Below are 23,637 nucleotides of genomic sequence, written 5' to 3'. Positions count from 1 at the left end.
AAACGGGAACCAGCAGGACCCTGGCCCTCCAGGACCAGATTTTGACACCCCTGGTATAATGAGTCACCTTGACTGACTATAGAGCACTGAGTTTAGCTAGAACTGTCACGGTACTGTGATATCAGTAAATACCAGTACCATGAAGGAATCCCCTATCCATGACTATGAGGACTGGGCATTGGTATATACTGGAGGCTGGCAACACAGGCAGATGTGATAGGTCAAAGTGATACTGCCCAGTTCGGAGTAATGGTTTATTGTGATCTTCAACTGTGTTAATCATTTCTTATGTGTGAAGGAAGACTCTCTACAATCTGAAACAGTCTGCAATTTCCATCTCAAATTAAACAGTCTTAATTTTATTTAAGTAACTAATTTTGGTAAATGAAAATTTGAATATCAAAATGCAATAAACAATATTTCTATGAAAGCAGAGATTATTCAAGATCATTTTTCAAGATTATCTTGAGGTGAACTTTAACATGATACACATGTGCACTGAGCAATGCATTTTATTGTGTTGTGGCTGCAAAGAGCAACACTTTGTGGTTTAGACTGTTTGCATCCAGCTGCAAACAGACACTCTGATTGCTGCAACCACAGGCCATGACTGAAAAAATGGTGCTGTAGATTACGTAAGACTTAGGTGAGCTGTTTTAGGATATAGCTCCAACTACTCGTAAAAAAAAAAAAAAAAAAAAAAGGTTACTGGCACCATGTAACTTTGATAAACTGTGGTGTACGGGAGGTGTTGCAAATACTTCATATGAAAAATTAGGTTCAGTTAAAATTGCCACCCCATCTTATAGTATGGATAAACAAAAGTACAATATAGTAACAAAATTAAAATGGACCTTATTTCAGTTTCTGTTGTCATGGATAATAAAAACTTTAGGAGTGTTAGAAGTTATGCTGACCATATTGTGAAGTGAAAAAGTGTGTGTGTCTGTGTGTGTGTGTGTGTGTGAGAGAGAGAAAGAGAGAGAGTGTCTGAGTGTGACATCATAATCTCGTATCCACGACTAAGAGGACTATGTATTAGTATGTGGCAGCACAGCTGGTAGGTTTGATAGGATGTGCAACTGTGCAGAAGAATCAGTGATTTCTCAGTCAAATAGTCTTAACTTGGTTCAAGTAACTATGTAACAGACATCATGAAAAGAGGTAATTAAAATTCTCTTGAGATAATTAAAATTTTATGTCACTTTTCAATCATAAAGATTTGAATCTGAAACTGAATTACAGTGTTACTTTATTCATTATACGTTGAATAAGTTGTACTCTACTCCGCTCGTACTCGGCAAAGGCCTCTTTTTTGTGTTTCCTCAGAATGGGGTCCCGTGTCCAAGAACCAAGTCTGGTTTTGATACATCAAACCGTCACTGAATTATGACCTCACTTTCTATTTGGCAACTTCACCATCGAATATGATTGCAGAACAGGTAGAGGCACAAGGACATCATGTGTTGAACTCAGCTTGATCCAAGGAATTTTACTTGAATAAAATCTATAACAGCTGTAAAGAAGACATTTGTAGTACAAATTTAATGTATTGTGTTCTTTCTTCAAAGACGTGAAGGATTTGTAACGAAGACAAAAAAACTAAATAATACAGTGCACATGAAGTCCTTGAACACCATCTTCGCTTTCACTTTCACTTTTGTCAGTAACATTCACACAGCTCAAAGCAAAAAACTAACGATGTTCAATATGTCTGATATCACGTCAAAGTTAGTGTACATTACTTCCAATAAAAAAAATCTTGCCCAGTATCCCAGCAAATGACATTTAATTTACTTAAGAACACATCTTATGTATTTTGTATCATGTCTGTATGCTTTGTGCGAGACCCATAGACATATATATGACATCCTGTTTTTATATTTAACATATGTTTCTTGTGTCACCCTGATTTTCATTATCAGCTCACCAGAACCAAACCATTTCCTCCTCCTTAGGTCAGCTTAACTCTTGGTTAGTTTTGTGTCTCTTTTAACTCTTAATTTTCCAGTTTTTTGAGAACGAAAAATCAGTGGAATGAGGCAAATGTTTCCAAAAAAAAAAAGAACATTACTAACCTTCCGTGAGCACTGAAATGACATCGGTTCAGACTGTTGGAATCATCACAACAGTTCTCAGTCATTCAGTGTACTCTAATCAAGATCAATGTGGGTTTTTTTTTTTGTTGTTTTTTTAAAAAAGACAGTATTGCTTAAGCCCTAGAGAGAGGTCTTCATTTGGGGACAGCCTCCATGGGAGAATGTATTTTAGTGAAGTCATGAAAAGTAGGCCATGAACAAAATGTGTCAATGTAGGAAAATCTAAATTATTTAGATGTGGAGAGCAATTATAAAGTCTCTTTTTACTTTAAGAATGGTGCAGTGTTTAACACTTTAATGGATCTCCCTTACACCCACCTTACAAAGTGGTTTTCAGACCACTCCAGTCATGAACCTGTTTTAAGATGTATGTGCTTTTAAGACAATTTTAATAATATTTGGATATGTCTGAAATATCAGTTAAACATTTTGTTCCACTGGACCATCATTCCCTTTAATGTTTAAATAGAATTGATTTATTTTAATCTATTTTAAAATGACATTAATCATAATTTAGCATTAACATGATGACTAATTTGCCAGGGGTCTTTGCACAGGTTCTCAAAAATGAAGACATGGTGACTCTACCTCACTGAAGTGCCAGCCGATGTGGGTGTGGCCTAGGTGTTTATGAAGACTGTGGGCGCCATGCATCGAAAAGCTTGTAGATGTAAATGTTGTCTGTCCTTGTGTGATGATTTGTAATGAAATTACTTTTATTTTAGTCCTTTATTTTTATTTTTTATTTGTTCATGTTTTTTTTAATATTATTTTTTTTTTTTTTTTTTTCATTTCGGTCTATTTGGATCTTGGCTCTTTGTTCAGTGTTGTGTCCCATCTCTGGTGTGGCCAGCCTTAGTATATCTTGATGGGCAACGCTTGTCATGTACACTAACTTACTGGGAAGGCCAGTCAGCAAAAACAGACCTACCAGGGCTCACACAGTGATGTGAACCCACTAATACCAAAGACAAATGACAAAAGAATCCCGCTCAATTTAAGGAACTTCAGATATATGTCTCTGGTGAGTAATTATTTCTCGGTTTTACTTTGTTGGTGCTCCTTTGTGTTTGTCTTTTAAACTTTGTATTAGTATTTGCATTTAGTGGTAGTGGGCAGACAGTTCACAGATTTGATGTGCTGGATTGCTCATAGTTTAGTTGTTCCAGTGGTTGATGGATGATGAAAACCATTAGTCCAGTTTGAGTTATGCACAAGGAGGAATTGATGAAAGCCGGTGATTCAAAATGCATACTAGCAGCAATGAATGAAAGGAATCTTAAAGAGAAAAATCATTGCAACGTCTAAACAGGAGACATTGTGTGTTTTACAGTGCTCTAATTTACTAAAGCATATATCTTGTGCATTTTGTATATGATGTCTGTATGCTTCTTCCAACACATACATGTGGTTTCCTGTTTTAATATCTAGCTTGTGCTTTCTGTGACACCTTGGTTTTCCTCTTTACTTCGAAGAAACTATTTTCTCCTCCTCAGTTAAGTTTAACTCATGGTTATCTTGTGTGTTCTCTTGATACCGTTAAAATGTTCCAGTTGAGTAAGCTTCAAGAACATCACTAAACTCAGTTCATATACTCAACGTAGCAATAGCATTGCCTTAAAGAAAAAAAAAAAAAGAAAAAAAACCTCTGCCCTACCTTATGTCACTTAATTCAGTCCAGAAGGTATTTTCTAAGTGTGACAACTCAAAATACCCATTGACAATAGGAACTGTGTCATATACCAAGTGGAGAAATAGCATGAGGTAAAAGTATCCCCCCGAATGCAATGTGAACCCAAGTGTGTAACAAACCTAGACTATCATGACAAGGACAGAGTGTCTGTTTGCAGCCAGGTGCACGTAGTCTGGGCCACAAACTGTTGCTCTTTTCACCCACAGAACAGCAACAGAAAATGCATTGCTCAGTGCACATGTCTAGCATATGAAAGTTCACCTCAGGAAAGTCAAAAAATGATACTTATACTCTCTTCCTTTTTAGAAACTACTATTTTAGACAATGGAGCAGAACTACTGGCCGCTCATGGGTCAAGAGACATGCTGCCAAGCCAATAGTGAGTCCATGTTCTCCACAGTGGTGATTTGGCTGACCTGTCATATCCCAGAGTCACAAGTTGTTGACAAAAGCATAATGTATTGTGTTTTTTTAATTGTTGGACTAAATGGAGCTTAATTTCACATGAATCATGTGTGTAACATACCTTAGGGAGATGTACGTTACATAGACTGACTATTGTTTTTTTACCTCAAAAGATATTTGGGGGATTTCTGATGTAGAACATAAAGACTACATAACCCAATGCACATGAAGTTCTTGAACTTAATCCTTTTGTTAAAAAAAAATTCAGAGTACAGTATGCAGTTTTGCATTCACATGACTCAAAGCAAAAAACAAAAAATCTTTCATTTTCAGTTTGTCAGTTCACCAAAATCAAACCATTTCCTACTCCCTAGATGAGCTTAACTCATGCTTAGTTTTGTTTCTTGTCAACCTTAAAATATTTCAGTTTGTTCAAGAAAATCAACTCAATGAGTCAAAAGTTAATAATCTCCAGGAAGGAGTGGATGACAAACTCTCACTTATGACAGTCAGGCCTGAATAATGGGAAGACTTTTTCAGCTGTCACATATGAATGTTGCTTCAAATGTATGTAAATGTTTAAGATACATGTTCCGAAAGCATAAACACCTTACAGCATGTTGACCACTGGGGTGCTTTAAAAGCGCTTTTAGCAGGGTTTTCCATGTAAAAAGTGGCCTGGAGATTTCCATGAAAATGGTAAACAATGTGCCATTTTGAATGAAGAAAATGAGATACGTAGGAAATGACGTAATGCCAACTCAGATATGTTCACAAGGACAACTGACCAGCAGAAGCTGTGTCCAAATCAACTATCTAAGGTTGAGTGATTTGGTCTTCTTAAAATTTTGATGTTGATGGACACATTGTCTGTTTTTCGCCTGTTTTAAATATTTGAAAAGACTGAATTGGTGTCATTTGAGTATTCATGGAATGACTCACAGTTGACTGTTAACATCAGTCTTAATGGATAATGTTTAAACTGAATACGTTTAATTTGTTACATTTGAAACATTAATTTAAACATAACTTTAACACAATGAGGTATTTGCCAATGGTCTTTGCTCAAGCTCTCTGAATTAAAGGTATAGTGGCTCCACCTCCCTAAAGTATCAGCCAATGCGGTATGCCCTTTTTATTTATAATGAATGAACATGAACCACTCAGAGTCAGTGTGTATGAATATCTTAATGTCTTCTTTAGGCTACTCGGGATTTACAATGGATAAACATTTGGAAACACTGAAAGTTCTACTCAGTGAAAGAAAGCTTCCATTGGATACTTTTATTATGAGCATAATGATGACAGGCATTGAAAGGATTGTGAATCTAAATTTCATCTGCCCTTGTATGAAGTATTATAATATGCTTACTTTTTTTGCAGTTTTACTCATACCTATGGTTTTTGTATTTGGACTCATGTTAGTTATCTTTAAGCCTCTTTGGTGCTGGGTCAAACCCAGCAATCCTTCTGAAAAAGCTGAGGGCTACTGGGAGTTTTCCTGGGAGAAAACATGGGTCTTTCTACGGCTTACGATCCCATCTTTAATGTGGGCAGCCCTGGTGTTTCTTGATGGCCAATACCTGCTCTGTGCAGTGAGTGACTCGGAGGGCCTATCTGTAAAAACAGACTTACTAGAGTTTGAACACTGGTGTAAACCCGACAATGTTAGTGATAGTGACAGCAGAGCATCACTGCTGAAATTAAAGAAATACAAGGGGTATTCTCAGGTGAGAAGTTAATTTTCTTTACATTTTCTTGCTGCAGTATTATCATCAGTTCGCACCCTGAAATATGTATTACGACTGGTTTTGCCCATGCAAACATCCTTCTTATGATCAGTTATCAGTTTACAATATTATATAAAAATGACATTATATAAGAGTAATATCAGATAAGAGGAGTTCCAAACAAAGGCGTTAAACTTTTTTTGTCAACAACTTCAGCAACTTCTTCTAATATACAGGTTAACACTGACATAAGTCACAGCAAACAAGTGGTTTTTTTTTTTATTTGTCGAATGTCACGTCAAATTGGGGCATCGCTGTGACGCTATGAGGAAAGAGAACACAAGACACTGAGGCAAACAAAGTTACCATGCAAATAAAGCAACTGTCACCCTGAGCAAAAGATACTTACAGCCTCCAGTATAACGGAGATCATCTGCAGTGGTTCCCTCTTTGTAACCACATTCATATTTGCATTGAGTGACAGAGGGCAGACAGACAAAGGGCAGCCATTGTCATTTTTTTTAACATCCCCACCCCACCCCCACAAAACAGCATGGCAGTTCTGATACAGATCTGGCTGTGTGTGTGTGTGTGTGTGTGCGTGTGCTGGCAAACTTTTGAAGGCATCGATGAAGTTTGTGTGCAGTAAACGGAGCACAGATTTAAAATGGCACAAGTCTTTCTCTAAAAAAATCTCAGACACGGCCATAGGTGCTCTGGTGAGGATCCCTTATAGTTATATTTATCTTTATCACCTTTATCTGCCATAGTGGTAGCCATCATTATTTCAAAAATCTTAAACATGGACTTCAGATATGGCCATGGGGGCTCTGGTGAGGAACCTTTATCTTTATGGTTTTATTTATCTTCATCTTCATCTTCATCTGCCATAGTAGTTCCCATCATTACAACTGCCAACTTCAACTGTTCAAACAATGCAGCATGTGCTTTGAACTTGACTGAAAGTGTAGGAGGAGTTTACTGTGACTGTTTATTCCTCCTGTAACAAACACAATACGGCCTATTGCATTTTAGAAAAGAAAATGCATCCGCTGACTTCAAAGGTATGCTTCAAAGTAATGAGTATTTAGAACCTTCATAGAAATGTAGCGGGGTCAAAAGTACAGTATTTGTCTTTCAAATGCAGTGGAGTAAAAGTCATAAGTTTCCAGAAAAACTGATACTCAAAGTACAGATACTCTATAAAGGTACTTAAGTACAGTACTCAAGGAAATGTACTTCGTTACTGTCCACCACTGGATTTGGGGACAACTTCCTCAGGAGAGAAGGATTTTTTGGTTTGCTTTGTTTTGTTTTTTTGTTCCATGACACACATGCAATCATGTGCAGTTATGTATTCGCTTTCCCATCTGGCAGTGTGTGTCAGGTTGGGCTTAAATTTACATATCAAGTCCATACTTACTTTCTGGAATGGCTTCATCTTCAACTCCTGTAAATCAAACCAATTCCTCTCCTCCACTTAACTCATGATTAGTTTTGTGTCCTCTTTTGACTCTTAAAATGTTTCCATTTTGTCATAAAACATGGACTGATTAAGTAACTGTACCAGTGCAGTCCATACCTTTCCAAAACTGAGAGACGATTCTTTAAATCATTTAATCGGTTCTTGGTCTTCAGGGACAGCTCTAAAACACACAGACTAGAGCAGCAGCGTTTTTCAGATGGATATTTTGTAGATATATGTAATCCTACTTGTTAATCTTTGACTTTGAACCCATTAAATGCTATTTCACTTATCCAACTTAAGTTTCTACTCAGATCTTCCTTGTCAATGCATGATTGGGTTGCTAAAAGCTGAAAAATTAGTTAAATAAAGCCATGTGTGACCGGTCTGGTCTAACTCTTTTAGAACTGTGGGCAGGATTTATTCTTTCCTGATCACAGCGTCCAGCCGGCTGTGTGACACACAAAGACAGCAGTACAAAAACTTTATAAAGCGATCGTCTACATGTACATCTCTCCTCATTACAGCGTCCAGTCGACTTAGGAAAAAAACGCTGATTTTCCTTTAGATGCTAAGAGCTAATATTAAAGTTAAACAAGAATATGAAGGTATAACAAAATATACACTATGCTTATGCGAAAACAAGATTAATAAGACAAAACAAATTTACAAGACAAAATAAAAAAGGGGGGGAGCTTACATACCTGTGTGACCCCTCGTGGAAATTTCAGTTGAATCCCAATAGACTAGCTACTGGTTTTTCAACTGGAATTTCCACTAGGGACACACAAAAACAGCGGTACAAAAACGATCTGTATTCATAAAGCGATCGTCTACATGTACATCTCTCTAACAGAGGAGCGAAACAGAAAATAAGACCACATGATAGACCTAACACGCGTTCTGCTAGCCTAGCCCGAGACCGGCGACTAGCATTCTATGCAGAAGTACTGTACACGATAAATAATACAGAAAATGCACACGCATACGAAATAAATATTACAACAACAAAAAACAGCATCTGTGACCTGTTCAAGGTAAAATTCTCGCCTCCGTTTACCGTTTCTACCCCCGCTTTACCATGCTATCAGCATGAGTACCGGTGTAAGCCTACCTCTCTTCATTACTGCGTCCAGTCAACTGAGGAGAAACGCGTGAATTTACAAACGTCACAAGATGTCAGAGGTCACACAACAAAGGTACAATAAATAAAATAGAAGCTCCCCAAAGAAATACATATACATAAGCATGTGTATACAGAAAAACAACAAAGTGCATACAGAAACTGAAAATGGATTGTTGGTGAAATATATTTTCACATCGGCTACACATGCTGTCTAATTTCTCAAAATTTGTTACAATCCTGAAGAAAGAAAATGCTACTGTAAAATCACATATATGAAAATCTAGATAAATTATTGATATATGATATGCAAATGTGCAGTCTCTTAAGATGCCGTGAATGTATCTCGGGTCAGCTATCTTGTGCTACAAAACTGGTTCTTGAACCATTCCTCTCATAAGCATGATTCTTCTTCTTAATTTTTTACCACATTTTGTTATGTCTGGAATATCTTTCATCATCCATCTCAATGAATTGTGTGTGAATGATGTAGATTTTGTTTGTTCCGTTCAAGAAAAAAATTTAGTCAATTTTCAGCTTTAACGTAATAACATATTTGCCTCTGGTCTTTGGCACAAGTCCCCAGAAATGAAGTAATGATGGCTCTGCCTCCCCAAAGTAGCAGCCAAAGTGGGTGTGCTCTCAGTATTTATAAATGATCAACCTGAATCAGTCAGGGTCAGTGTGTGGTGATCAATTTCTTTTGTCTTAGGGCTAATTATCTTGTATTATCTTATAACAATGGCTTTTGGAAAGCTTGTGGATATGATAAAACAGCTGCAGACTGCAGAAAAACTTCCATTTGATAATATAATCATCAGCATGATAGTAGTAGGCATTGAAAGACTTGTGAATATGAATTTTGTTTGTCCTTGCATTAGGATTTGTAATATTATTACCTTTTTTGCACTTTTGATCATACCAATGCTTTTTTTATTTGGACTCATGTTAACTATCTTTAAGCCAGTTTGCAGCTGCAACACAAACTGTTGCTATGGATCAAACTGTTGCTGTTGTGATGCTGTTCGAGAATGCTGCAACAAAACATGTACCATGCTACAGTTCTGTGTCCCATCTCTGGTGTGGGCAGTCCTGGTGCTTCTCGATGGCAAATATTTATCATGTTGCCTGTCTGACTGGGAAGGCAAATCTGAAGACATACATCTACAAGGGTGCGACCCTAAAAATGCTACTGACGTGAAGAAATTAAGGATCAATTGGTGTATATCCTTGGTGAGTAGTTAATATGGTCATATTTTGTTGCTGCGGCAATGTCACAAAATCCTGCTCAAATTTGTAACATGATTGGTGATGTCCATGTATAGTCTGTTAATCAAATAGTGAGATTTCTATGCAAAGTTCTTGAATGTCTTGTCACAAGAACACCACTGGACTTCATGCATTTGTTTTTAATAATGACAAAATCATTTGTCCGCTGTTGTAACGATAGGGCTCTGTTTTGACAGTCTAAACGTTGTTTAACACCTGACATAGAGAGTGAGTTTTCCAGTATAACACAAACAAGTAAACAAAAAACAACCACAACAACAAATAATAATAATAAAAGCATTAATATGTACAACCCATGATTTTGAATATTTGGAATCAAGTGGAAAAACTCGAGCATGGCATTTTCAATGTTTTTGTCTTATGTCTTATGTTTTGCTTAATACATCTTGTTTGTTTAGGCTGGTGAGAGAGATACGAAAGCTAATTTAACTATGCCAGCAATACATATGATTTTCCTTCATTGAGACATAAGGCCCATTCTGATAACTATCTACTTTTTTTTTTCTTTTTGGATACGTTATGTGTCACACTGTTGCTTAGAGTGCAGGCTGTGTGATTCTGTTCATACTCAGTGTGATAGCAATCATCATGGGTTGCCGTAAAGTCAGATGGAATCACGACGGCAGTACTGGATCAAATCCCAGTAAAAGAACCGCGGGAGGGAGAGACACAGAGATGATTAACCTCCGAAGCAGAGAAAGTTCAACAACTGAAGAAATCTAGTTTATGATGTCATGGCCCTTCCTGATCTGTTTGTAGTTGCTTTGTGGAGTTTTGTTTTTTGCAGGTGGATGATGGGTGGAGTAAAGGCTTAACTCAGCACTGACTGGCTACACCGGCATGCTATGTTTCCCAGTGCACAAAACACTGCCTCCTCTCTTGACTCTTCACCCCCTCTGCCTATCTTGGTCTAATTTTGTGGGAGAAACTATGTGATGTGAACTGACACATTCTTTATGGCTTACTGTTATTCTTAATTATCAGTCACAACTTTGTTTAATGTTACTTTCCATGTGTTGATTCCTATCATTGTCACACACTTTCAGCTAGTTTGTGAAAGTGATGTGAGATGAAATTCAATTTTAATTGGACAAAATCTGTTTCTTGACACCCCCCCCCCACATTCCTGTTGTCCCATTAATCCTCCCATCCACCCTCATCTCTTTCTCTTTCATGCAAACCATAATCAAGAAGTGCGTGGCAGTAAAACTGAACTGCACAAACATTAGTTGTTGCATTCAAATTTGCATTTATCATTTCATTTGATGGCTGTCCTCTCCATTCTAACAATTATTGTTTTGTTGTTATTAAAGGATCTTAATTGTTTGTTGAGTAAAGTTCAAGTCATCGTCGATTATATAGTCAGTCGATAGTATAGTAAGTCGTTGATTTAATCATATCTACTGTTGTATGTAAATCAGTTTTTACATGTCTGAAGCAGTTTGAATTTGTTTATGGAACATTTCTGTCTTCCTGAATGCTGGTTTTAGTTGATACTTACTATTCTGCTTTTAGAAACTAACTGAATTTTCTGCTTGTATAGTATCTAGGAACAAAAACAGACCACATGTTGCAGTCACAGTGAGATGAGCTTGAGCATACCATTGTTCACTGTACATTGTGAAACCAAGTCTAAAAATGTTAAATTCCAGTGATGCTGCGCTCACGATTGTTTATGTGTTAACGTTACTGGTTCGTTAGGGAAACGTGAATTACTATTTTACAACAGTAATTAGCGCTGACTGGGTGGGGGCGACTACAGAATATAACAATCATTTTCAATAATGTATAATAAATGAAACGACTTTCGACTTTTCTTTTGTTATGGGGGAAATTAACACATACAGCTAAAAACTATAGGTTCTAAGCTTCATTTTGGTGTATACGTTGCGGGGGTAATGCTTGTCTCGCCAACTCCCGCACCGTAGACGGTGGGGGCGACTACAGAACAGCAATCACTTTTCAACAATGTGCAGTAAATGAAACGACTAGTCAGTGAAATGAAAGTCCTATGGTGCAAGCAGAATGGGCATTTTTGTCTTGTGGCCATCCACAATGATATGAATCGATTTGAAGAAAAATAATGGCTGACGTCCCTAGTGGAAATTCCAGTTGAAAAACCAGTAGCTAGTCTATTGGGATGAACTGGTCTCTAATGGTCTGTACTGGTTTCAATTGGTTCCAACTGGGTTTTCAGATTCTAATGGTTTGCCCAGTTGAGAATACCAGTTGAAACCATTTAAAACCCATTCAGATCAACAGAGCCATGGGCAGTGGCTGCTTTACCTGTTCCACCCAGTTGAAACCAATAGGATGTAACTGGTGTCTGCTATTCATTTCAACTGGAAACAATTGGTCTCAACTGGTCTAACAAACCCAATACCTGCACTTGGTGAGAAAGTGCTGTACATTGAGAATGCACTCAAAAATAATGAAATATAATGAAATGAATTGTTTGATTCATCAATTAACAACGTACAAAGTGCACTGAAGTACTACAGACATGTTTTCCCCGAATAACAACGAGCAACTTAGGACAGAAGAAAAACAGTATCTGTTTCCATCACATTATTCGTGCTTTTCCAAATAATTCGGATTTGGGTACATCCCTACAAACAAACAAACAAGCAAATAATTACTGCAGCAACAGCTGTTCACCACTAACACATCAGAATCCAACATTGTTTGTGTCTCATTTTAATGATGAGGTTTCTATGCTAAACATAATTGATCTAATTTTCCAGACATTTTGTCTGAATCATTGAATCCCTGTTCTGAATGAAGAAAGTCTCACTCTGAATTCTGTGTATTTTCAGCTGAAGGCACAGGTGAAGTCACTCTGATAGAATAGTTTGATCAACTTCTCTTCATTGTGTCATGTTTAATTGCATGTAAACATGACTGCACTAGTAACACTCTTGACTGCTGCAGTTATAACCAACATCTGAGAATGTGGTGCTGTGAGAGAAGATTAGGATGAGCTCCTTAAGGATATAGCTCCCTCTGCTGGTCAACTTTGGATGAAAAGCTTAGTAACAGCATGACAGCTGTCATCCTATAAGACACAGGTGTCAAAATCCAGTCCTGGAGGGCCGTGGTCCTGCTGTTTTTCTTGTTGACCAACTAAATCCAATCTCTGATTGGCTGCAGAGCGTGCTCATCTGTTTTCAAGGTGAAAATCAAAGGGTAACTAAGAGATTAAAATGAAAACCAGCAGGACCCTGGCCCTCCAGAACCAGATTTAGACACCCCTGCTATAAAGAGTCACCTTGATTGACTATAGTGCAGAAAATATTGCATACATTTTACGTATTACATTGAGTTTAGTAAGAACTGTCACGGTACTGTGAGATCAGTAAATACCAGTATCATGAAGGAATCCCCTATCCATGACTATGAAGACTGGGCATTGGTATATACTGGAGGCTGGCAACACAGGCAGATGTGATAGGTTAAAGTGATACAGCCCAGTTCAGAGTAATGGTTTATTGTGATTTTCAACTCTGTTAATCATTTCTTATGTGTGAAGGAAGACCCCCTACAATCTGAAACAGTCTGCAATTTCCATCCTAAAATAAACAGTCTTAAATTTATTTAAGTAACTAATTTTGGTAAATGAAAATCTGAACATCAAAATGCATTAAACAATATTTCTATGAAAGCAGAGATTATTCAACATCATTTTTCAAGATTATCTTGAGGTGAACTTTAACATAATACACATGTGCACTGAGCAATGCAGTTTATTGTGTTGTGGCTGCAAAGAGCAACACTTTGTGGTTTAGACTGTTTGCATCCAGCTGCAAACAGACACTCTGTCCTATTAGTCATTTTTCTACTTTCAACATTCTTGATTGCTGCAACCACAGGCTATGATTGAGAAAATGGTGCTGTAGATTACATAAGACTGAGGTAAGCTGTTTTAGGATATAGCTCCCTCTACTGGTAAAAAAAAAGTTACTGGCACTATGTCAGCAGGAAATATTGAAAAAGTAACTTTGACAAACTGTGGTGTACGGGACGTGTTGCAAATACTTCATATAAAAAATTAGGTTCAGTTAAAATTGCCACCCCCTCTTATAGTATGTATAAACAAAAGTACAGTATAGTAACAAAATTAAAATGGACCTTATTTCAGTTTCTGTTGTCATGGATAATAAAAACTTTAGGAGTGTTAGAAGTCATGCTGACCATATTGTGAAGTGAAAAAGTGTGTGTGTGTGTCTGTGTGTGTGTGTGTGAGAGAGAGTGTGTGTGTCTGAGTGTGACATCATAATCTCATATCCACGACTAAGAGGACTATGTATTAGTATGTTGCAGCATAGCTGGTAGGTTTGATAGGATGTGCAACTGTGCAGAAGAATCAGTGATTTCTCAGTCAAATAGTCTTAACTTAATTTAAGTAACTATGTAACAAACATCATGAAAAGAGGTAATTAAAATTCTCTTGAGATAATTAAAATTTTTATGTCAATTTTTAATCATAAAGATTTGAATCCAAAACTGAATTACACTGTTACCATATTCATTATAGGTTGAATAAGTTGTACTCTACTCTGCTTCTACTCTGCATAGGCCTCTGTCCCGTTGTGTGATGTTATGCCCTGTAGTTTGACCCTAGTAGAATAGGAAATAAAAGTGCTTTAGAAAGTGTTGGGCATCAATGTTTTTTTTAAGTGTTGAAAATAATAAACAGGCACGATGATGACTTAAGGTAGCTCTTTTGTCTTTATTGAACAAAAGGTAGAGTATACAGCAAAAGCAGAGAGGAGGTCATCAGAGGCACCCAGGCAGAGTCCTGATGGTGGAAGACTGAGTCTTGATGGTGGAAGACTAACAACAAGGTCTCACACACACACAGATATACCCGCGCAGCCAAGGGCTTCCGGCCTTGACGCCCATAGATAATGAGAGCTCTCTAAAACTGTGGGGCAGGTGTGTGAGAGCTTGGTTGATAAACCAGTGTTTGAGTGAGAAGTGTAACACAAGATGAAAAGTATGTCCACACATTCCATTCACTTAACAAAATATATACCTGTGATCGTATTTTACTACTACACCTCACTAAGAGACCAGAGAGGTCTGGTGACGGTCAAAGTATTCAGCTAGGCCCCACAAAAGCTTCAGTTTACTCTTGAAATATGAACAACACACTGCATCATTTCATTATATACAGAATATGATGCATTTTCAACAGGATTTGAACATATTACAAAAACCACTCAGTCCAAACTCAAACGGCAAGAATTTGTTTTAATTAAGAACAACAGTAGCCCCATATGGTCCTAGAACAAAATATTGTTTATGAAAACCTAAAACCCCAAAAATGTGTTCATTTCAGCAGTGCATATAGTAACATACCATATTTTTCACCAGTGTCCTTAAGGAGTTAAGTATGCGCTACATTATTTATGTTTGATGCAATTAATGAGGACAAAGGGTGAGATTACAACCTTACGTCTATTATTTACATGATAATTCTCAATGTGTACAACAATAAACCCATGTGGAGCTATTTATGATAATAGTGGCCATGGGCAAAGATTTGCGGATGCAGTTGGTTGCTAACCATGAGTGTTACATGCCAACCATGAGTGAGATATGCAGTCCTCATAACAAGTCAGTGTACTAGGTTCTAACCTTACTGTGGAAGTGTTATAATAACAGTCAGATGTGTCATTGTTGCAGCATGTGGCTACATAAATAAATGAGTGGAACATCTGGAGGGGCCTTGCTGTCTGACCCCAGATCTGTGGACCAAAGCTCAGCCTCCACCTTCTTTGCACTTTCTAACATGTCTGAGGCATCCAGCTCCTGCTCCTCACTTTATCTTTGGGTTTTTCTTGAGACAGAAGCCCTACATTTTGTTATTTTATTGTCAAGATTTTATGTCTCTTTTGTCAAATAGACCACTTCTAAATAACCACTTATGCATCTCTGCATAAGGCACTAGATATAACAGTTGTGTCTTGGTTTATAAGCGGGCTGTAACCGCAGGGTTTAGGTAATGCAGATAATTACTGACATAGGAAGAGCAAATGTTGATTCACTTGAACCCAAAGATGAGAGCGAGAAAGACCAAACCAGAGTCATAAAGAGAGTCTTAGCTCCACATATAAAGTTATATACCTTATTGGACATAAGTCTGTCTGTCTGCATCTAGAAAATAACTGAAAATGGTAATGAGGACATGAGTCAACGTGACTAGGTCTGTCCTGCTGGATCGTGTGAACCAAACTAAATCAAATGATCTTTTAACTGCATCATTCATGATCAAGTACACATCTGAATGCTCATTGGTTAAGAAACGCTGCAGTGCTGATAATATAATGAATCAGAATGGTCATACCTTAAAAACAAAAGAATAATTTTTTGTATGTTTTTTTATTGTTGGACTTAAGAGAGGTTAATCTCTCTAATCAGTTGCTTTGAATGTCATTCAGCCTGTCTGATTCATTGTAATATGGGCAACACTGAAAATTTTACATCTGCTTTGTGGCTTAAAGACAAACTCATGGGAGTCAGTCTGTAACATACTTCAAAGAGACATAAGTTACATAAATTCAATGCATTGTTTTTGATGTTCAAAGACATATGTGGAGTATCTGTCAGGTAGAAAATCTAAGACTGCATAATGCAGTATACAATGCAGTATACATCTTCATATATTCATACCATATGCATCTCAACATTCACAGAGCTCAAAGCCAAAAACAAGAGTATATTCAATCTGTCTGATATCACAACACAAAAACTATTGCATCTAACAAAAAACTTTGCCCAACGTCTAAGCGGGACATATCCTCTTGCAATACTTTCATTTACTTGAGGACACATCTTAAGTATTTTTTTGTGTGATGTCTGTATGCTTTCTATAAGACCTACGTGTGGTTTCCTGTTTTTATATCTAGCCCATACTTTTTATGCCACAGGTGTTCTCTTCTTCAGTAAACCAAACAATGTGCCCCTCAGCTACAAAGCACTTTTGCATAAAAATGCAGCCTACGTGGATTTTCACCTTGAAAACAGGTGTCACACTCTTCAGCCAACCACATGCAGTGTATTTAATTATTTGACAAGAAAAACAGCAGGACCATGGCCCTCTAGGACCGGATTTGCCCACCCCTAGTTTAGATAAATGTCTGAATCAGTCACTTTGATATATTTGTATTCATGTTGATTTTATGAAATATATTATGTAAGGTTGCTGAATGTGGCTTGTTGTCTAAATGTAACCAGTAACTTGGAATCCTGAACTTTAATATTTGACCCATCACTTTACATGCCAAAAATTACACACCAAACAATATTGCAACAACAAACAAGAAGTACATTTGCTTGCAGGAACTCATTCTGGGTGCAGACAAGATGCTGCAGAAAAGAAACTGTAGTCACTCTGGTTACTTTTTAAAATGTATTCCACTGTTCTGTCAATTACAGTTACACTGTTATATTATAAATATTATAGGTAAGGAAAAATTCTGGTAAACTCAAAGATTAGTGTAGGAGTTTTAAACCAGCATTCTTAATTGAGTGATCCTGGAGAGCAGCGATACGACTGGGGTGTGCCACTCCATTTGAAGATAAATCACATTATCAGTACCAAATGCAAGTGTGAACTGTTTCTTTGGATTTTAAACTGTTACATTTTTATGTGGTGCAAAAAAAGCATGGCTAATCCGGCAACCCAGAAATCCTCTCGTCAGCATATTTTCTTGACTCACTTTTCCCATAATAAAGAACAGTACCATGACTTGCCTCTCTGTTAAAAGTCAACAAATGATGGATAAAACTCACTACTCTCCTCATTATGCCTAAAAGTCAGGATATCTGGCCCACACTCATCCTTTGTTTGTGATATGTAAGCTATATCTGTTTGAGCCCTTGCGTTCTGAACACACAGAATCAAGAATATGTTTGAGGAAATTGGAAAGTCCACTGTGCAGCATTTTAGAGGTGATCAATATGAAAATATCCTGAGAGACCCACAGGATGTCATTGAGCATGCCTAATGGCACAGTAATGCACATCTAGATGGTACAAAAAGCATGCTTCTTCATGACATTAGAAGGAAAGCCTGGGCTAGGTGATGTCCACTACAGAACTCTGTGTCAGGTAAACTCAGGGAGGTTGGATGCATTTTGTTTATCAGAATATAGCCTAGTAACCAGAGTATAGTTGTGCAACATGCACTTATACAATTAAATTTTTAAGATGTTATTAGATGTTATTAGAAAAATGCTGAACAGTTGTCTGTACCGAGCCATTCCTTGTTCCTAGATTTCCTTTTTCCTAGATTTCCTTTTTCCTAGTTTATCTTATTAGCTCTCTCCTGAACCCTGTTCTCATTGTTTGGCTTTGCAGTTTGTTGAGCCTCGTTTACTCCTGACTTTGACCTCAGATCTGTCTAGCTGGCAGTAGCCAGTTTGTAGTGTACCAGACCATGCCTGTTCATTTACCATGGTTTCGGATTACTATTTGGACTTCAATAAAGAACTGCCTACAGTTGTATCCACCTTCACTCTCATTTTGTGACAGGCTCAGGGGCAGAGGAACAATAATAGATAGAAGTTTGAACAGGGTTCATCACACCACAGAACAGACAAAGGCTCAGGAATTTGTTCCCATGAGCTTGATTAAGGTACTTTAAGTAAGCAAAGAGGCAAGGCTTGATTATCATGTACACCTCTTTTCTGTCCATTAACAAAGAATGTGATCAGACCGGTGATTAGTAGACCAGCAACACTAGACTCTGAGGGACAGAACCTGTTGGGGGAGGAGATATAATCATTAGGAGATATACTCATAAACCAGAAACTACTTGTTCTCCTCTCAGATATGGCTTAAAGGTATTCATTATCTAAGGCATGCTAGATCAAAGGCCTTGTGGAGCCCGGGCATATCTTTGCCCAACAAACTGTGTTCTTTAGTAGGTAACATCATGGCTCAGCCACAGTACCTTCTCATGTGCAAGGAGCTCTTCTGCTCTTCTCTTCTTCCTCATTTGCACCATCATTGAACCTTAATAATAGAAGGCTGCTACCAAAATCTAAATCTGGGCCTTTTGATAATTTCACCCGAGAAAACACAAATGCCCAACAATCTGCTAGTTTGTTCTCTCCCTCTCTCTCATACTTTATTGTTTATAGCAATAACTACATCATGTAACCCAACTATTATAGCCACTTTCTAAAATGTATAAAACCCCAATGTATAAACCCTCAGTAGTTGAACACAACATCCCAATTCAGTTTATTATTGTTAAAAAGGCCAGAGTAAATGATTATGGAGACTTGATGTGTAAGTCTGTGTAAGTCTGTTCTCCTCACTCCTACTGCTAACATTATTGTGAGTAGTTCAGGAATCGCTGGTCAAAAGAATCTGACGGTGTTGAAGGTGGACCCAAGTCAAATTGTTCATTTCTGTTGGTAATACTTGTATATTATTCATAAAAAAACGCAGCTGTGTTGCTTTGCACAAATCAGAATAGACTTTTTCTAGTCTTCACACTCCAAGAGTTACACAGCAGTCACTTCACCATATCAGCTTGCAAAATTATAAATACATATTGTAAAATGAAAGAAAAAAAACCCCAGGCTTACCAATTAACGCCATCTCTGAGTATAAGCGCGGAAACATGGCAAATAACATGTCATTCACACTGTTATACAACTGCTGTTAAATAACTGTACATTCATAAACAGTAGTAGAAAGAGTAGTTGGTTGTTTTGTAGAAATTAATGTAGTGGCGATGGACCAGTGATCAAAGGTTGGATACCCTTAACTCTAACAATTCTTGAGGAAAAACTGAAGTTGCAAGACAGAACGATAACAGAACTACAACAGGTGTAGTCTTTCCTTGGAGCCAATCTGCCTGTTTGTGCAGATATTACAACCGAACAAAATTCATGTTATTTTGCATGAACTATATTTGTGATATAGTATTTTTGCTCATAATATTTGACATCTATTGTGAGGAGAACACATGATGATGTGGCTGATTTTTCAGTGGATTAGAGCCTGGAAAAGAGTCTGGATGAATGTGCAGATAACTCAGTTTATTCAGATTTGGTACTAATAAGAGAATTCAGAGGAATGGCAGATTCCGGGTTCCTCAACACAGACATCAAGTAAATACAATGCTTGGGGAAAAAAAAAGAATAAAACCCAGAATATTTATACAAACTGAGAACAGAATAACTGTACTGAAGCAGGTGAAATTAATGACAGAATAGCCCGGAGAACCAAGAAAATCCAGAAAGTGCCTAAATACCCAATGCAAAAATGACCCACAGAATGCGAGACAGATAACTAAGGTGTGACAGAGTGATTTATAAGATATTTGATTGTTAATTAATCAGCAAGCATATATGGCTTTAATAATCTTGAAATTTCAAATTATGAAGAAGTAGACATTACATTGATAAAGGCACATTTAATACAAACTACACATTTTAACTGGGGGAAAAAAAAAGGTTCATACTTTTCACTGACACCCACAAATAAAAGCCTGTGTAAGTAATATCATTGCAAAAACACAATCAATTGGTAGGGGTCAGCAGAGTGGTCATATGGTCATCAGCGAAGTTCAAGATGTGCCTCAGAGCCTCCAGGATCACACAGTCCACTTCTGGACTCAGTGAGGTTTCTTCATGGTAGTTCTTCACTGGGAAAATACAATTCATTGGGACACCCAATGTAGCGTGGCACTCCTCCATCTGGGCAGATAAAAGACACACACAAAGACAGTGACCATTAAACAGCTATTCTTGGGGTCAGTATGCCATTCCTGGCTTATAATGAAACTCCATCTAAGTTCTTTTTTAGTTTCATTAAAGGTTCCACTTCATTTGAATGTTACCAAATGAGGAGAATGTAATTCACTCCAGATGAAACCAATAACTTCTGTTATGTCTATCTATCTATCTATCTATCTATACTTGTCTGTCTGTCTGTCTGTCTGCCTATCTAAAGTTAATCTTTTCCTTGATCACAAATGACCTTTTTTTCCCCCCTGTACTTAACAGCTCAAATAGTATGTAACCAAAATCTATGAAGCTGAGTTTTACTTGGTGCATGGTGGAAAGCAAAACATATTGGTCATCTCCCCCTTTGGGTTCTGTAACTGAGTCATTAAAGTACTCTCACATCTACATTATCTGCATCACATTTCTTTTCACCTTCACATTTTCAAACAATGCATGCTCAGTAGCTCTAAACTGACTTACTTGCTAACGTGAATATATGTCTTTCAAAAGATATGTCACAGGCTAAAGTAATATTTTAAATAACAAATTTCCTTTTTCCTCCAACATTTGTAATATCAAATTTGGTATACAATTCAATATTCCGTTCACCCTTACCTTCTGTCTGATTTTGGTGCTGGAGTAAATCTTTTTCAGATCGGTCCTCACCAGAGGGCATGCCTCATCCACCCTCGTCATCAAAACCACTTGAGGAATTTCTATAAGAGAGCAAGAGGAGCAGTCAAAAGACATCAAAAAGATCTAACACAGAGCACAGTTACATACAGATTTGAGAGGCTGAACAAATAAAACGCACTCATCAGTGTTAAGCAGTGATCTGACAAATCTATCAAATGATATGGTTTGCAACTATTTTTCTCAGTGAACTGAACACAGAAATCAAAAAAACTATTTGACACAAGTAAACATCCCAACCAAGAAAAGACATTGAAAAAAAAAAAAGAAACATTGCATACATTGTTTGGGTGTCTCAAGTCAGCCCTACCACACTAGTAAATGTAAAAGAGATTTACAAAACCTAATGCTAAATACGTATTTTCATTTAGCAGAGAAAGCCTGCAGTGTGTTAAATGATGATCTGATGATCTTCAACAGTTGTCACCTGAGATACTGTTCTGTGATGTTCAGTACTCACAATAGTTTGAGTAATTAATGATGTAATTAATGCTGTGCTGTGCTGTGCTGTGCTGTGCTGTGCTGGCATTCTCGCTTTGTTTGTGGGTGTGTGTGTGAGCACCCATGTGCGTGTGTGTGTGTGTGTGTGTGTGTGTGTGTGTGTAATATCAAGATATGTGCAAAGATATGTCTTTTTCAAAGTTTAATTAGCCTGAAGCAGTTTTTTTTTTTTTGACACAGTGAATTTCTATGGCCTTACGTATGTGCTAGCATATCATGTTTATGTGATTAGTCTGCATACTTGTTCAGTTATGAGTTATAAGTTATGCTGTTAATGTACTTAATTTAATGTATAGTGGCTTGTAACACTGCAAAGGAACTTTTTTTATGCATTTGTATTTATTATTGAAGGACTGGTAACCTGTCCATGGTGTTTCCCCGACTTTTGCCCAATGTAAATCCCCCGTGACCCTAAATAGGATAAGTGGCTTAGAAAATGAATGAATGAATGAATGAATGAATGAATGAATGAAAGGATTGTGTTTTTTGGGGGTCTCATATGTCAAGGCCTATGCTGTGTATCGGTGGCCACTGTTTTCCATGTCTGTTTATTTCACAATTGTTTTTTCTTTGTCGTCAACCCACCAAATTACTGGCTATTATTTACTACAAGCTGACGTGGCAATGCTGTTTGTTTTCAAAACTGTAATGTTATGTTCTCTGTTTCTGATGTTTAAAACTTGGTTTATGCCATTATATTTTGTAGTCTTGTGGGTACTAATGTCTAATGTGTAAGCTTTACAATAACTCTGCTCTTCTAGGTCTATGTTGAGTATATACTTTGATTGCTGTTCACATGTGCACCTTGAGTCCTCTTGGATGGTAAATAATGTTATTGCTTTAGTTTTGTATTTTGTGCTATTGACAGGAAACTTGTTACTGTGTGTGTGCTGAAAATAAAGAAACGATACCATGCATGCAGGCACTTCATATTCTAAAAGTACATCTATGCCAAAATAGCCAAAATGACTCCAAATGGTTCATCTTTAATCATGTGACATGATTTTGTGAGATTGTAGACTTACTCCCAGTTTATTGTCCTCCACTCCTGCTCGTATTCTGCAAGACACACATAATACATGTATTATTGTACAGGCACTAATAACACGTTCATCATATCTCATCAGACCCCCCAACACCACCACCACACCACCACCAAAGAGGCATCACCTTTCCAATTTGTTATCGTTTAATTCCTTAAAAGTGTAAAAAAAAATCTACCAGTTAATTGGTATAGAACACATAGAACACATTTTTTTTTTTACTTTTTTTTATAGAGTTACATCACGTTTACATAAAATAACTTCTGGTCCAAATTTTTCAGTTGCATCTCTGACATCTTTGTGCACATTTCTAATGTAAGGCGTTTGAGTTCCATTTTTTGTCATAAGATCTGAGTATTGAACTAAGACTGTTTGGGTGGAAATGGGCCCTCTTATTCATTAAAAAAAAAAAAATCTCTTGCTCAGCATTTTTCTTATGGTTTAAGCCTAATGTCTCCAATCAGACAACACCATTATTTAAACAAGCATTGATAAGGAAGATGACATTATGAATCTCTGAATATATGAATATGTTTACCTTTTCTTACAGTGACTCTGACACAGCTCTGGACAGTATCTTCAAAGAGAAGTCTTTGTTTCGCACAGTGAATGGTGTACATTCCTTCATCTGATGCCTGTGCTTTGCTAATTGTCAGAGTGAATATTTTACCACTTTGGGACATTTTGATCCTGTCATTCTCTGACAACAGTTGACCATTCTTCCGCCATGTTGCTGAGGCTCCATTTTTATCCACTTCACACTCAAGATGTGATATTTGCATCCGTGAACACCTCAGGAGAAAAAAAATATTTTCAGTTATTAATGTACTATACTACTATATTGTAC

This window comes from Chanos chanos, chromosome 8 (assembly GCF_902362185.1).
Source record: "Chanos chanos chromosome 8, fChaCha1.1, whole genome shotgun sequence".
In the NCBI taxonomy this organism is placed as follows: Eukaryota; Metazoa; Chordata; class Actinopteri; order Gonorynchiformes; family Chanidae; genus Chanos; species Chanos chanos.
This window is presented reverse-complemented; position numbering follows the sequence as displayed.